This window comes from Cryptomeria japonica, unplaced genomic scaffold (genome assembly GCF_030272615.1).
Source record: "Cryptomeria japonica unplaced genomic scaffold, Sugi_1.0 HiC_scaffold_185, whole genome shotgun sequence".
Classification (NCBI taxonomy): Eukaryota; Viridiplantae; Streptophyta; class Pinopsida; order Cupressales; family Cupressaceae; genus Cryptomeria; species Cryptomeria japonica.
In genome coordinates, this window is record NW_026729007.1 from 94,738 (window position 1) to 107,500 (window position 12,763).

Below are 12,763 nucleotides of genomic sequence, written 5' to 3' on the forward strand. Positions count from 1 at the left end.
GTGCGCGCGCAGCACCTCGGGCGCACCGGGGTGCGCGCACAACGCCCGGGTTGCACCGTGGCCTGTGTGCTCGGGGTGCCTCGGGTGCGCGCTCGGTGTCGCCCCCGCGCGCGCGGTAGTGCGGGCAGCGCACCCCGGCCCGGCCCGGCCCCGACGAGAACGCAAACGGGCAAAAGGTTTATTCAAATAGCATTGCGACGCCCGGCGAAAAACTAAAAAAGGGTGCAACACCGGGACTTCCCGGGAGGTCACCCATCCCAGTACTACTCCGGCCCAAGCGCGCTTAACTGCGGAGTTCTGATGGGATCCGGTGCACTAATGCTGGTATGATCGCACCCGTTATGAGCTTGTCGCAGTGTGTACTTAGCAAACCGCGACCCACGTGCGAATCCACCCCGGCCACCCACCCCCGTCGAGGTGCACACCCTCCCTCGCGAAGTGCGCCCCGTTCGCCAAGTGTGAGCCCTGCCCGGGTGCGCGCACCTTGCTAGGGCGTCGGGTGTGCACCCGGCCCGGCCTACGTGCGTGCACCTGGAGGGGGCGTCGTGTGCGTGCAGTGTCCCGTCTGCAACGCGGTGCCCACACACCACCTCGGGCGCAACGACCTGCGCTCACATGTGGGCCGAGTGCACCTTGGTGCATGTTCGGGGCGCCTCGGGTGCACGCTCGATCTTGCCCCGGTGCACCAAGGCGCTCGGTTTGCCCCGGGTGCGCACTTGGTGCAAGGTGGGCACCCAAAATAGGGATCAAGCACCAAAACACAAGTTTCGGGATGCAAAATGGGACCCAAGGACCACAAATGCGTTCCAAGACCCATGATGGGTCCACGAGAACAAAAATGTGTTCCGAGACTTAATAAACAAATATTGGGTTTTAGGAGAAGAAACATGCTCTGATGCCCAAAGCGAGAATCGACCCCGAAAAGGCCACAGGCCAAAAGTGGGATGCGAGACAAAAAAAAATGGGACCCGAGGACCAAAATTGGGTTCCCAGGTCGAAGACAGGGCAACCGGACAAGAAACGACCTCTAAGGCTCGAAATGAGTCCCGACGACTAAAACTTGACAAGAAGCACCCATCAGGCACCCAACTCGACACCCATGGGATGCCGACCCACCCGGGCTTCCACCTAGCACACCTTGGCACCCACCCACCCTCGCACCCAACCTCGCACCCAACTTAGCACCTTTGAACCCACATTGGCACTCACCTTGACCCTGGCACCTTGGAACCCACATTGGCACTCACCTTGACCCTGGCACCCACCTTTGCACTCACCTTGGGACCCACCCTGGCTCCCACCTCGGCACCCACCCAGACACCCACCTTGGTTCCTTGGCACCCACCTTGGATCCTTGGCACCCACCCCGACACCCACCTTGGCACGCAACTTGGCTACTTGCCACCCACCTTGGCTCCTTGACGCCCACCCCGACAACCACCCCGTGACCTACCCTGGCTAGGGTTGGTGCACACCCACCCTGGTGCCCACCTTGGCACCCACCCTATGACCCACCTTGGCACGCACCTTAGTACCCACCCCGTTACCCACCCTAGGACCCACCCCGTGACCCACCTTGGCCAGGGTGGGTGCACCCACCCTGGTGCCCACCTTGGCACCCACCCATCCTAGCACCCAGCCTGTGACCGGGCTTGGAACCCAACCTTGCACCCGCACCCGTCTTGGCCAGTGTGGGTGCGCACCCATCCTGGCACCCACGTTGTGACACACCCTTTAACCCACGCACCCTAGCACCCACGTTGGCACCCACCTTGGAACCCAACCTAGCAACTTGGCACCCACCCCGTGACCCACCTTGGCATCCACCATAGCAGTCGCCGACTTGGCACCCACCTCGGCACCCACCTTGACACTTGTGGACCCACCTTGCCACTCACCCTAGCATCGACCCATCCTAGCACCCACCCTGGCACCTTTGCACCCTAGCACTCACCCATCCTAGCACCTAACCTGTGACCCACCTTGACACTCACCCTCGCACCCACCTTGGAACCCAACCTAGCACCCACCCACCCTGACACCAACCCTAGCACCTACCCACCCTTGCACCCACCCTGTGACCCATCTTGGCACCCACCCATCCTACCACTCAACCTATCACCCACCTTCTCACCCACCTTGGCATCCACCTTAGCACCCACCCACACTGGCACCTTGGCACCCACCTCGGGCAAGGTGGGTGCACACCCACCCTGGCACCCAATTTAGAACCCACCGAGCATGTTACCCACCTTGGCACCCACATTGCAGCCCACCCTAGTACCCACCCTATGACCCACATTGGCATCCACACCCTAGCACCCAGGCACCTCGACACCCGCCTTGACACCCACCCTAGCACTGAACCTGTGACCCACCTTGGAACTCACCCTAGAACCCACCCACCCTGTGAACCACCTTGGCATCCACCTTAGCACCCACCCACCTTGGCACCCACTCTAGCACTCACCCATCCTAACACCCAACTTGTTACCCACCTTGGCACCCGCCCTCGCGTCCACCTTGAAACCCACCCTAGCACCCACCCACGCAGGAGCCCACCTTGGCACCCAACCTAACACCCACGCATCCTGGCACCCAACTTGTGACCCACCTTGGAACCCACCCTAGTACCCACCTTTGAACCCACTATATCACCAACCCACCTTGGCACCCACCCTATGACCCTCTTTGGAATCCACCCTAGCACGCACCCACCCTGGCACCCACCATGGAGCGCACCCTAGCACCCACCCACCTCGGCACGCACCTCAACACCCACCTTGGTGTGCGCACTGCGCCAACCTCTCAAAGACCCTATGTGGTGCGCTCCAAAGTGTACACCTTTGGTGCGCTCCAAGGTGCGCACCTTTGGTGCACACCGAGGTGCACACCAAAGTGTGCACCGAGGTGAGCACCAAAGTGCACTCCAGGGTGCACACCAAGGCGTGCACCTTTGGTGCGGTCAATGCAAACGAATTCGGAAGTTGGGGTCGATGTCCTAATCGCTGCTGCAGACTACACGTATGAGAATCGGACAAATAGCTTTATATAGGGGAGGTGTTGCGTTTGATGGGTCGACTCCCCTGGTTGTGTGCACTGCACCAACTTCAAAGACCCTGTCTTGTTTAAGAAGTCAAAAGTTGGGGTGGATGTCCTAATCATTGCTGCAGTCTACGCATGTATGAGAATCAGACAAATAGCTTATATAGGGGAGGTGTTGCATTCGGTGGGTTGACTCCCCTGGTTGTGCGCACTGCGCCAACCTCAAAGACCCCGCATAGCAGAAGAAGTCGGAAGTCGGATTTTGGTGAGCACCAAGGCGTGCACCTTTGGTGCGGTCAACGCAGACGAATTCAGAAGTTGGGGTGGATGTCCTAATCGTTGTTGCAGGCTACACATGTATGAGAATCAGACAAATAGCTTATATAGGGGAGGTGTTGGGTTTGATGGGTCAACTCCCTTGGTTGTGCGCATTACGCCAACCTCAAAGACCTTGTTTTCGTTAAGAAGTCAAAAGTTGGGGTCAATGTCCTAATGGCTCCTGCAGGCTACACATGTATGAGAATCGGACAAATAGCTTATATAGGGGAGGTGTTGGGTTTGATGGGTCGACTCCCCTGGTTGTGCGCATTACGTCAACCTCAAAGACCTTGTTTTCGTTAAGAAGTCAAAAGTTGGGGTCGATGTCCTAATTGCTCCTGTAGACTACACATGTATGAGAATCAGACAAATAGCTTATATAGGGGAGGTGTTGGGTTTGATGGGTTGACTCCCCTAGTTGTTCGCATTACACCAACCTCAAAGACCTTGTTTTCGTTTAGAAGCCGAAAGTTGGGGTCGATGTCCTAATTGCTCCTGCAGGCTACGCATGTATGAGAATCAGACAAATAGCTTATATAGGGGAGGTGTTGGGTTTGATGGGTCGACTCCCCTGGTTGTGCGCATTGCGCCAACCTCAAAGACCCTGCATTGCGGATGAAGTCGAAAGTCAGAGTTTGGTGTGCTACAAGGTGTGGTCGAAGGTGCTCACCTAGGTGTGCACCTTTGGAGCACAGGAAAAGTGCCCTCCAAAAGTGCGCACCTTTGGAGTGCACAAAAGTGCCCTCCAAAAGTGCGCACCTTTGGAGCGCAGAAAAGTGCCCTCCAAAAAGTGCCCTCCAAAAGTGCGCACCTTTGGAGCGCAGAAAAGTGCCCTCCAAAAAGTGCCCTCCAAAAGTGCGCACCTTTGGAGCGCAGAAAAGTGCCCTCCAAAAAGTGCCCTCCAAAAGTGCGCACCTTTGGAGCGCAGAAAAGTGCCCTCCAAAAAGTGCCCTCCAAAAGTGCGCACCTTTGGAGCGCAGAAAAGTGCCCTCCAAAAAGTGCCCTCCAAAAGTGCGCACCTTTGGAGCGCAGAAAAGTGCCCTCCAAAAAGTGCCCTCCAAAAGTGCGCACCTTTGGAGCGCAGAAAAGTGCCCTCCAAAAAGTGCCCTCCAAAAGTGCGCACCTTTGGAGCGCAGAAAAGTGCCCTCCAAAAAGTGCCCTCCAAAAGTGCGCACCTTTGGAGCGCAGAAAAGTGCCCTCCAAAAAGTGCCCTCCAAAAGTGCGCACCTTTGGAGCGCAGAAAAGTGCCCTCCAAAAAGTGCCCTCCAAAAGTGCGCACCTTTGGAGCGCAGAAAAGTGCCCTCCAAAAGTGCGCACTTTTGGTGCGCACCAAGGCGCTGGTTCGGTCGTTGCAGGCGAGTTCGGAAGTTGGGGTCGATGTCCTGAGCGGAGGTGCAAACTACACAGGTGTCGGAATCGGACAAATAGCTTATATAGGGGAGGTGTATGCTTCGATGGGTCGACTCCCCAGGTTGAGCGCACCGCGCCAACCTCAAAGACCCTACGGTATGGATGAAGTCGGAAGTTGGGTCCGATGACCGATTCGATTAGTAGGTATGCTCATGAGGTCGGAATTTGGGTCCGATGACCTGCCATGTGCAGGAAGGCGAATGTTGACACTGTGCGTTGCAAGGTGCACACCAAGGCGCTGGTGCGGTCTTTTTAGTCGAGTTCGGAAGTTGGGGTCGATGTCCTGATCGGAGGTGCAAGCTACACAGGTGTGGGAATCGGACAAATAGCTTATATAGGGGAGGTGTATGCTTCGTTGGGTCGACTCCCCGGGTTGAGCGCACCGCGCCAACCTCAAAGACCCTACGGTATGGATGAAGTCGGAAGTTGGGTCCGATGACCGATTCGATATGTAGGCATACTCGCGAGGTCGGAATTTGGGTCCGATGACCTGCCACGTGCAGGAAGGCGAATGTTGGCACTGTGCGTTGCAAGGTGCGCACCAAGGCGCTGGTTCGGTCGTTGGAGGCGAGTTCGGAAGTTGGGGTCGATGTCTTGATCGGAGGTGCAAACTACACAGGTGTGGGAATCGGACAAATAGCTTATATAGGGGAGGTGTATGCTTCGTTGGGTCGACTCCCCGGGTTGAGCGCACCGCGCCAACCTCAAAGACCCTACGGTATGGATGAAGTCGGAAGTTGGGTCCGATGACCGATTCGATATGTAGGCATACTCGCGAGGTCGGAATTTGGGTCCGATGACCTGCCATGTGCAGGAAGGCGAATGTTGGGACTGTGCGTCGCAAGGTGCGCACCAAGGCGCTGGTGCCGTCGTTGCAGTCGAGTTCGGAAGTTGGGGTCGATGTCCTGGTCAGAGGTGCAAACTACACAGGTGTGGGAATCGGACAAATAGCTTATATAGGGGAGGTGTATGCTTCGATGGGTCGACTCCCTGGGTTGAGCGCACCGCGCCAACCTCAAAGACCCTACAGTATGGATGAAGTCGGAAGTTGGGTCCGATGACCGATTCGATACGTAGGCATATTGGCGAGGTCTGAATTTGTGTCCGATGACCTGCCATGCGCAGGAAGGCGGAATTTGGGTCCGATGACCGAGTTGATGGCGTGCCATGCGCAGAAAGGCGGAATTTGGGTCCGATGACCGAGTTGATGTTGATGGCCCGCCATGCACAGGAAGGCGGAATTTGGGTCCGATGACCGATTTGAAGGCGTGCCATACGCAAAAAGGCGGAGTTTGGGTCCGATGACCGAGTTGATATTGATGGCCCGCCATGCGCAGGAAGGCGGAATTTGGGTCCGATGACCTGACATACGCATGGAGTCCGACTCGGGGGCCGATGTTCGATTCGATGACTTGCATTGTGGGTAAAGTCGGAAGTTGTGGTCTTTGACCCGATTCGATGACCAGACTTCGGCTGCTTGAGAATCGGACAAATAACTTATATAGGGGAGGTAGTGTTCTCGAGCATCCTCCCCCCGTGCCCGTTTATGTCGATTGATGCTGGTGCTCGACTGGTTGGAGCGCTCGGATGCAAAAATCTTGCACCAGGATTTATCGATTGTGATGGACACGGCAAGTCTCCTGATTGCTATGCAGGAGCTCATCGTGAATCTCTATGCGGCCTTGGTATGGACTCGACCTGCGGAATGGTTCGGCAATGGTAGTCGCTCCAACACGTCCTTGCAATGGCCACAGAGGTGATTCGACTAGAGCTCCAGTCTAGCTTTTGGGTTGCTTGGCGGACTGGTATAGCCGCGATCGAGTTCCGGCCATGAACGTTTTAGATAGCTCTTGGGCTTTCTGGGACGGAAGTCGGAAGTTTGGGCTGTTGTCCGATTTGATGACCATTCTTCGGATGTGTGAGAATCGGACAAATAACTTATATAGGGGACTGTGTTGTCTCACGCAGCCCCCTCCGTGCCCCTCTATCTCGACCGATGTTGGTGCTTGAAAGGGTTGGGATCGCTCGGATTTATAAACGTGCACCACCATTTGTCGAGTGTGAGGGACGCGGCAGGTCTCCTAAATGCTATGCGGGCGCTCTCTGAGAATCTCTATCCGGCCTCGACACAGACTAGTCTTGCTGAATGGTTTGGCACTGGTAGTCGATCCAACACGTCGTTGTTGTGGCCGCCTAGGCGATTCGATTCGAGCCCCCGTCTAGCTTTTGGGTTGCTTGGCGGATTTTGCCCTATCCGCAAGTGAGCTCGGTCCCTAAACGTTCGAGAAACCCGATTGCTATGCGCCGACTCTCTTTCTTGCGAGCCTCCATCTAGCTTTTGGGTCTCTACGGAACGGAAGTCGGAATCTGGGACCGTTGTTTGATTCGACGAGGCAGACTACGGTTGTGCGAGAATCGGACAAATAACTTATATAGGGGAGGTGTTGACTGGAGCATTCTCCCCCGTGCCCCTCTAACTCGACCAATGCTGGCGCTCGAACGGTGGTAGCGCTCGGATTTTCATTGAGCGCCAGCATTGGTCGATTTAGAGGGGCATGCGAGATTCCCGAATGCTATGCGAGGGCTCTAACGGAAATGTCTATTGGTTTCGGTATGGATGCAATTGCGAGTGGTTCGGCAAAGGTAGTCGTTCCGATGCGTCCATGTCGTGGCCAAATCGATAATTCGATTTGAGCCCTCGTATAGCATTTGGGTCTCTCGATGTGATTCCGCATTCCAGTCCCTTTGGGCACTGCTTGAGCCGCATCCCAGGGGGTTCCCTTCCCAATAATCTGCCTCGCAACCCGATTGCTATGCGGTGAGGCTCCTCGGCCGCCTCGGAACTATCTGTGTATCAGACGCATCGCGGGATAAGGGGTTGGCAACGGTAGTCGCCCCAAGCGCGTCCGATGCTTGGACCATTCCGAGGCGGCCCTGAAGCCTCTTCCGTCTAGCCGTTGGGTCCTTCTCGCCGCATCCCTCGCCTCGCAACCCGATTGCTATGCGGTGAGGCTCCTCGGCCGCCTCGGAACTATCTGTGTATCGGACGCGTCGCGGGATAAGGGGTTGTCACTGGTAGTCGCCCCAAGCGCGTCCGATGCTTGGACCATTCCGAGGCGGCCCTGAAGCCTCTTCCGTCTAGCCGTTGGGTCCTTCTCGCCGCATCCCTCGCCTCGCACCCCGATTGCTATGCGGTGAGGCTCCTCGGCCGCCTCGGAACTATCTGTGTATCGGACGCGTCGCGGGATAAGGGGTTGTCATTGGTAGTCGCCCCAAGCGCGTCCGATGCTTGGACCATTCCGAGGCGGCCCTGAAGCCTCTTCCGTCTAGCCGTTGGGTCCTTCTCGCCGCATCCCTCGCCTCGCACCCCGATTGCTATGCGGTGAGGCTCCTCGGCCGCCTCGGAACTATCTGTGTATCGGACGCGTCGCGGGATAAGGGGTTGTCATTGGTAGTCGCCCCAAGCGCGTCCGATGCTTGGACCATTCCGAGGCGGCCCTGAAGCCTCTTCCGTCTAGCCGTTGGGTCCTTCTCGCCGCATCCCTCGCCTCGCACCCCGATTGCTATGCGGTGAGGCTCCTCGGCCGCCTCGGAACTATCTGTGTATCGGACGCGTCGCGGGATAAGGGGTTGTCACTGGTAGTCGCCCCAAGCGCGTCCGATGCTTGGACCATTCCGAGGCGGCCCTGAAGCCTCTTCCGTCTAGCCGTTGGGTCCTTCTCGCCGCATCCCTCGCCTCGCACCCCGATTGCTATGCGGTGAGGCTCCTCGGCCGCCTCGGAACTATCTGTGTATCGGACGCGTCGCGGGATAAGGGGTTGTCACTGGTAGTCGCCCCAAGCGCGTTCGATGCTTGGACCATTCCGAGGCGGCCCTGAAGCCTCTTCCGTCTAGCCGTTGGGTCCTTCTCGCCGCATCCCTCGCCTCGCACCCCGATTGCTATGCGGTGAGGCTCCTCGGCCGCCTTGGAACTATCTGTGTATCGGACGCGTCGCGGGATAAGGGGTTGTCACTGGTAGTCGCCCCAAGCGCGTCCGATGCTTGGACCATTCCGAGGCGGACCCGAAGCCTCTTCCGTCTAGCCGTTGGGTCCTTCTCGCCGCATCCTTCGCCTCGCACCCCGATTGCTATGCGGTGAGGCTCCTCGGCCGCCTCGGAACTATCTGTGTATCGGACGCGTCGCGGGATAAGGGGTTGTCACTGGTAGTCGCCCCAAGCGCGTCCGATGCTTGGACCATTCCGAGGCGGACCCGAAGCCTCTTCCGTCTAGCCGTTGGGTCCTTCTCGCCGCATCCCTCGCCTCGCACCCCGATTGCTATGCGGTGAGGCTCCTCGGCCGCCTTGGAACTATCTGTGTATCGGACGCGTCGCAGGATAAGGGGTTGTCACTGGTAGTCGCCCCAAGCGCGTCCGATGCTTGGACCATTCCGAGGCGGACCCGAAGCCTCTTCCGTCTAGCCGTTGGGTCCTTCTCGCCGCATCCCTCGCCTCGCACCCCGATTGCTATGCGGTGAGGCTCCTCGGCCGCCTTGGAACTATCTGTGTATCGGACGCGTCGCGGGATAAGGGGTTGTCACTGGTAGTCGCCCCAAGCGCGTCCGATGCTTGGACCATTCCGAGGCGGACCCGAAGCCTCTTCCGTCTAGCCGTTGGGTCCTTCTCGCCGCATCCCTCGCCTCGCACCCCGATTGCTATGCGGTGAGGCTCCTCGGCCGCCTTGGAACTATCTGTGTATCGGACGCGTCGCGGGATAAGGGGTTGTCACTGGTAGTCGCCCCAAGCGCGTCCGATGCTTGGACCATTCCGAGGCGGCCCCGAAGCCTCTTCCGTCTAGCCGTTGGGTCCTTCTCGCCGCATCCCTCGCCTCGCACCCCGATTGCTATGCGGTGAGGCTCCTCGGCCGCCTTGGAACTATCTGTGTATCGGACGCGTCGCGGGATAAGGGGTTGTCACTGGTAGTCGCCCCAAGCGCGTCTGATGCTTGGACCATTCCGAGGCGGCCCCGAAGCCTCTTCCGTGTAGCCGTTGGGTCCTTCTCGCCGCATCCCTCGCCTCGCACCCCGATTGCTATGCGGTGAGGCTCCTCGGCCGCCTTGGAACTATCTGTGTATCGGACGCGTCGCGGGATAAGGGGTTGTCACTGGTAGTCGCCCCAAGCGCGTCCGATGCTTGGACCATTCCGAGGCGGACCTGAAGCCTCTTCCCTCTAGCCGTTGGGGCTTTCTCGCCGCATCCCTCGCCTCGCACCCTGATTGCTATGCTGTGAGGCTCCTCGGCCGCCTTGGAACTATCTGTGTATCGGACGCATCGCGGGATAAGGGGTTGGCAGTGGTAGTCGCCCCAAGCGCATCCGATGCTTGGACCATTCCGAGGCGGCCCTGCAGCCTCTTCCGTCTAGCCGTTGGGGCCATCTCGCCGCATCCCCCACCTCGCACCACGATTGCTATGCGGTGAGGCTCCTTGGCCGCCTCGGAACTATCTGTGTATCGGACGCATCGCGGGATAAGGGGTTGTCACTGGTAGTCGCCCCAAGCGCGTCCGATGCTTGGACTATTCCGAGGCGGCCCTGCAGCCTCTTCCGTCTAGCCGTTGGGGCCATCTCGCTGCATCCCCCACCTCCTCGGCCGCCTCGGAACTATCTGTGTATCGGACGCATCGCGGGATAAGGGGTTGGCAGTGGTAGTCGCCCCAAGCGCGTCCGATGCTTGGACTATTCCGAGGCAGCCCTGCAGCCTCTTCCGTCTAGCCTTTGGGGCCATCTCGCCGCATCCCTCGCCTCGCACCCCGATTGCTATGCGGTGAGGCTCCTCGGCCGCCTGGGAACTATCTTCGTATCGGACGCATCGCGGGATAAGGGGTTGTCACTGGTAGTCGCCCCAAGCGCGTCCGATGCTTGGACTATTCCGAGGCGGCCCTGTGGCCTCTTCCGTCTAGCCGTTGGGGCCATCTCGCCGCATCCCCCACCTCGCACCCCGATTGCTATGCGGTGAGGCTCTTCGGCCGCCTTGGAACTATCTTCGTATCGGACGCATCGCGGGATAAGGGGTTGTCACTGGTAGTGGCCCCAAGCGCGTCCGATGCTTGGACTATTCCGAGGCGGCCCTGCAGCCTCTTCCGTCTAGCCGTTGGGGCCATCTCGCCGCATCCCCCACCTCGCACCCCGATTGCTATGCGGTGAGGCTCCTCGGCCGCCTTGGAACTATCTTCGTATCGGACGCATCGCGGGATAAGGGGTTGTCACTGGTAGTCGCCCCAAGCGCGTCCGATGCTTGGACTATTCCGACGCGGCCCTGTGGCCTCTTCCGTCTAGCCGTTGGGGCCATCTCGCCGCATCCCCCACCTCGCACCCCGATTGCTATGCGGTGAGGCTCCTCGGCCGCCTTGGAACCATCTTCGTATCGGACGCATCGCGGGATAGGGGGCTGTCACTGGTAGTCGCCCCAAGCGTGTCCGATGCTTGGACCATTCCTAGGCGGCCCTGAAGCCTCTTCCGTCTAGCCGTTGGGGCCTTCCCGCCCCATCCCTCGCCTCGCACCCCCGATTGCTATGCGGTGAGGCTCCTCGGCCGCCTTGGAACCATCTGTGTATCGGACGCATCGCGGGATAAGGGGTTGGCACTGGCAGTCGCCCCAAGCGCGTCCGATGCTTGGACCATTCCGAGGTGGCCCTGAAGCCTCTTCCGTCTAGCCGTTGGGGCCTTCCCGCCCCATCCCTCGCCTCGCACCCCGATTGATATGCGGTGAGGCTCCTCGGCCGCCTTGGAACTATCTGTGTATCGGACGCATCGCGGGATAAGGGGTTGGCACTGGTAGTCGTCCCAATCGCATCCGATGCTTGGACCATTCCGAGGCGGCCCTGCAGCCTCTTCCGTTTAGCCGTCGGGGCCTTCCCGCCGCATCCCTCGCCTCGCATCTCGATTCCTATGCGGTGAGTCTTCTCGGCCGCCGCGGAACTATACCTGTTATTGCTACTGCATCCTTCGGCTGGTAACCTCCTCTGCCGCCTTGGAACGTTCTCTTTGTCGGACGCGTCGCGGGATAAGGGGTTGGCACTGGTAGTCGCCCCAAGCGCGCCCGATGCATAGACCGCTCCGAGTCGACCTTGCTTTCAGCCTCTCACATGCATAGACCTCTCTGAGTCGACCCTGCAGCCTCTCACGTTTAGCCTTTGGAATCTCGCCTCACAACATGATTGCTATCCTTGATGCATCCCTTGCCTCGAGCCCTGATTGCTTTCTTGGCTGCATCCCTCCTCTCCTCACAGCCCGGTTGTCATCACTGCTTCATCCGTCGCTTCATGCATTCTGGCTGCTGGGCCCTTCCCACCGCACACCTCGATTGCTATCTCTTCTGCATCACACACCCCGATTGCTATCTCTGCTACATCCCTCGGCTCTCACTTCTGCATCCTTCGCCTCACACCTCGATTGCTATCAATGCTGCATCCGTAACCTCACACCCCGATTGCTATGCGGGGAGGCTCCTTGGCCGCCTTGGAAATTTCTGTGTGTCGGACGCACCGCGGGATAAGGGGTTGGCACTGGTAGTCGCCCCAAGTGCGCCCGATTCTTAGACCGCTTCGAGGTGACCTCGTAGCCTCTTTCGTCCAGGCTTCCTGCCTTCAACGCCCTTTTTACACCTCGATTGCTATGCGCGGGCTCGTTGGCGTCTATCACCTCTCTGCGAAGAGTGGCACGATGATTGTTGGGGTAAATCGTAGCAGTCCGATCTCTGGCCTTGGGCCATTGTGAGGGCTGATCGATTTCCTGTGCGCATCTCGTGTTCGCCCAGTAACAGACTCGACGACTTGTAATCGGTCTTGTTCCCGATTGTTCCTGGAGGTAGTCTTCGGAACTCTTGGATTTGACCTGTCACTCGAACTGTCCTCTTCCGAGGATGCTTGTGTGTGTGTGCTTGTGCCATTTCCTTGGCGGTATTAACGAGATATTAAAGAGCGGAGTGAGCGCCTCGCCCAGCTATGTTTGGGGCTC

At 58.6% G+C, this 12,763-nt stretch overlaps 1 non-coding gene across 1 annotated transcript; it reads right to left on the minus strand.

The window, feature by feature from the left end:
• Positions 1 to 219: 219 nt before the first annotated feature.
• Positions 220 to 338, minus strand: LOC131867832 (5S ribosomal RNA). The gene has a single exon (XR_009366364.1). It is a non-coding gene; the product is annotated as a 5S ribosomal RNA (ribosomal RNA).
• Positions 339 to 12,763: the final 12,425 nt, after the last annotated feature.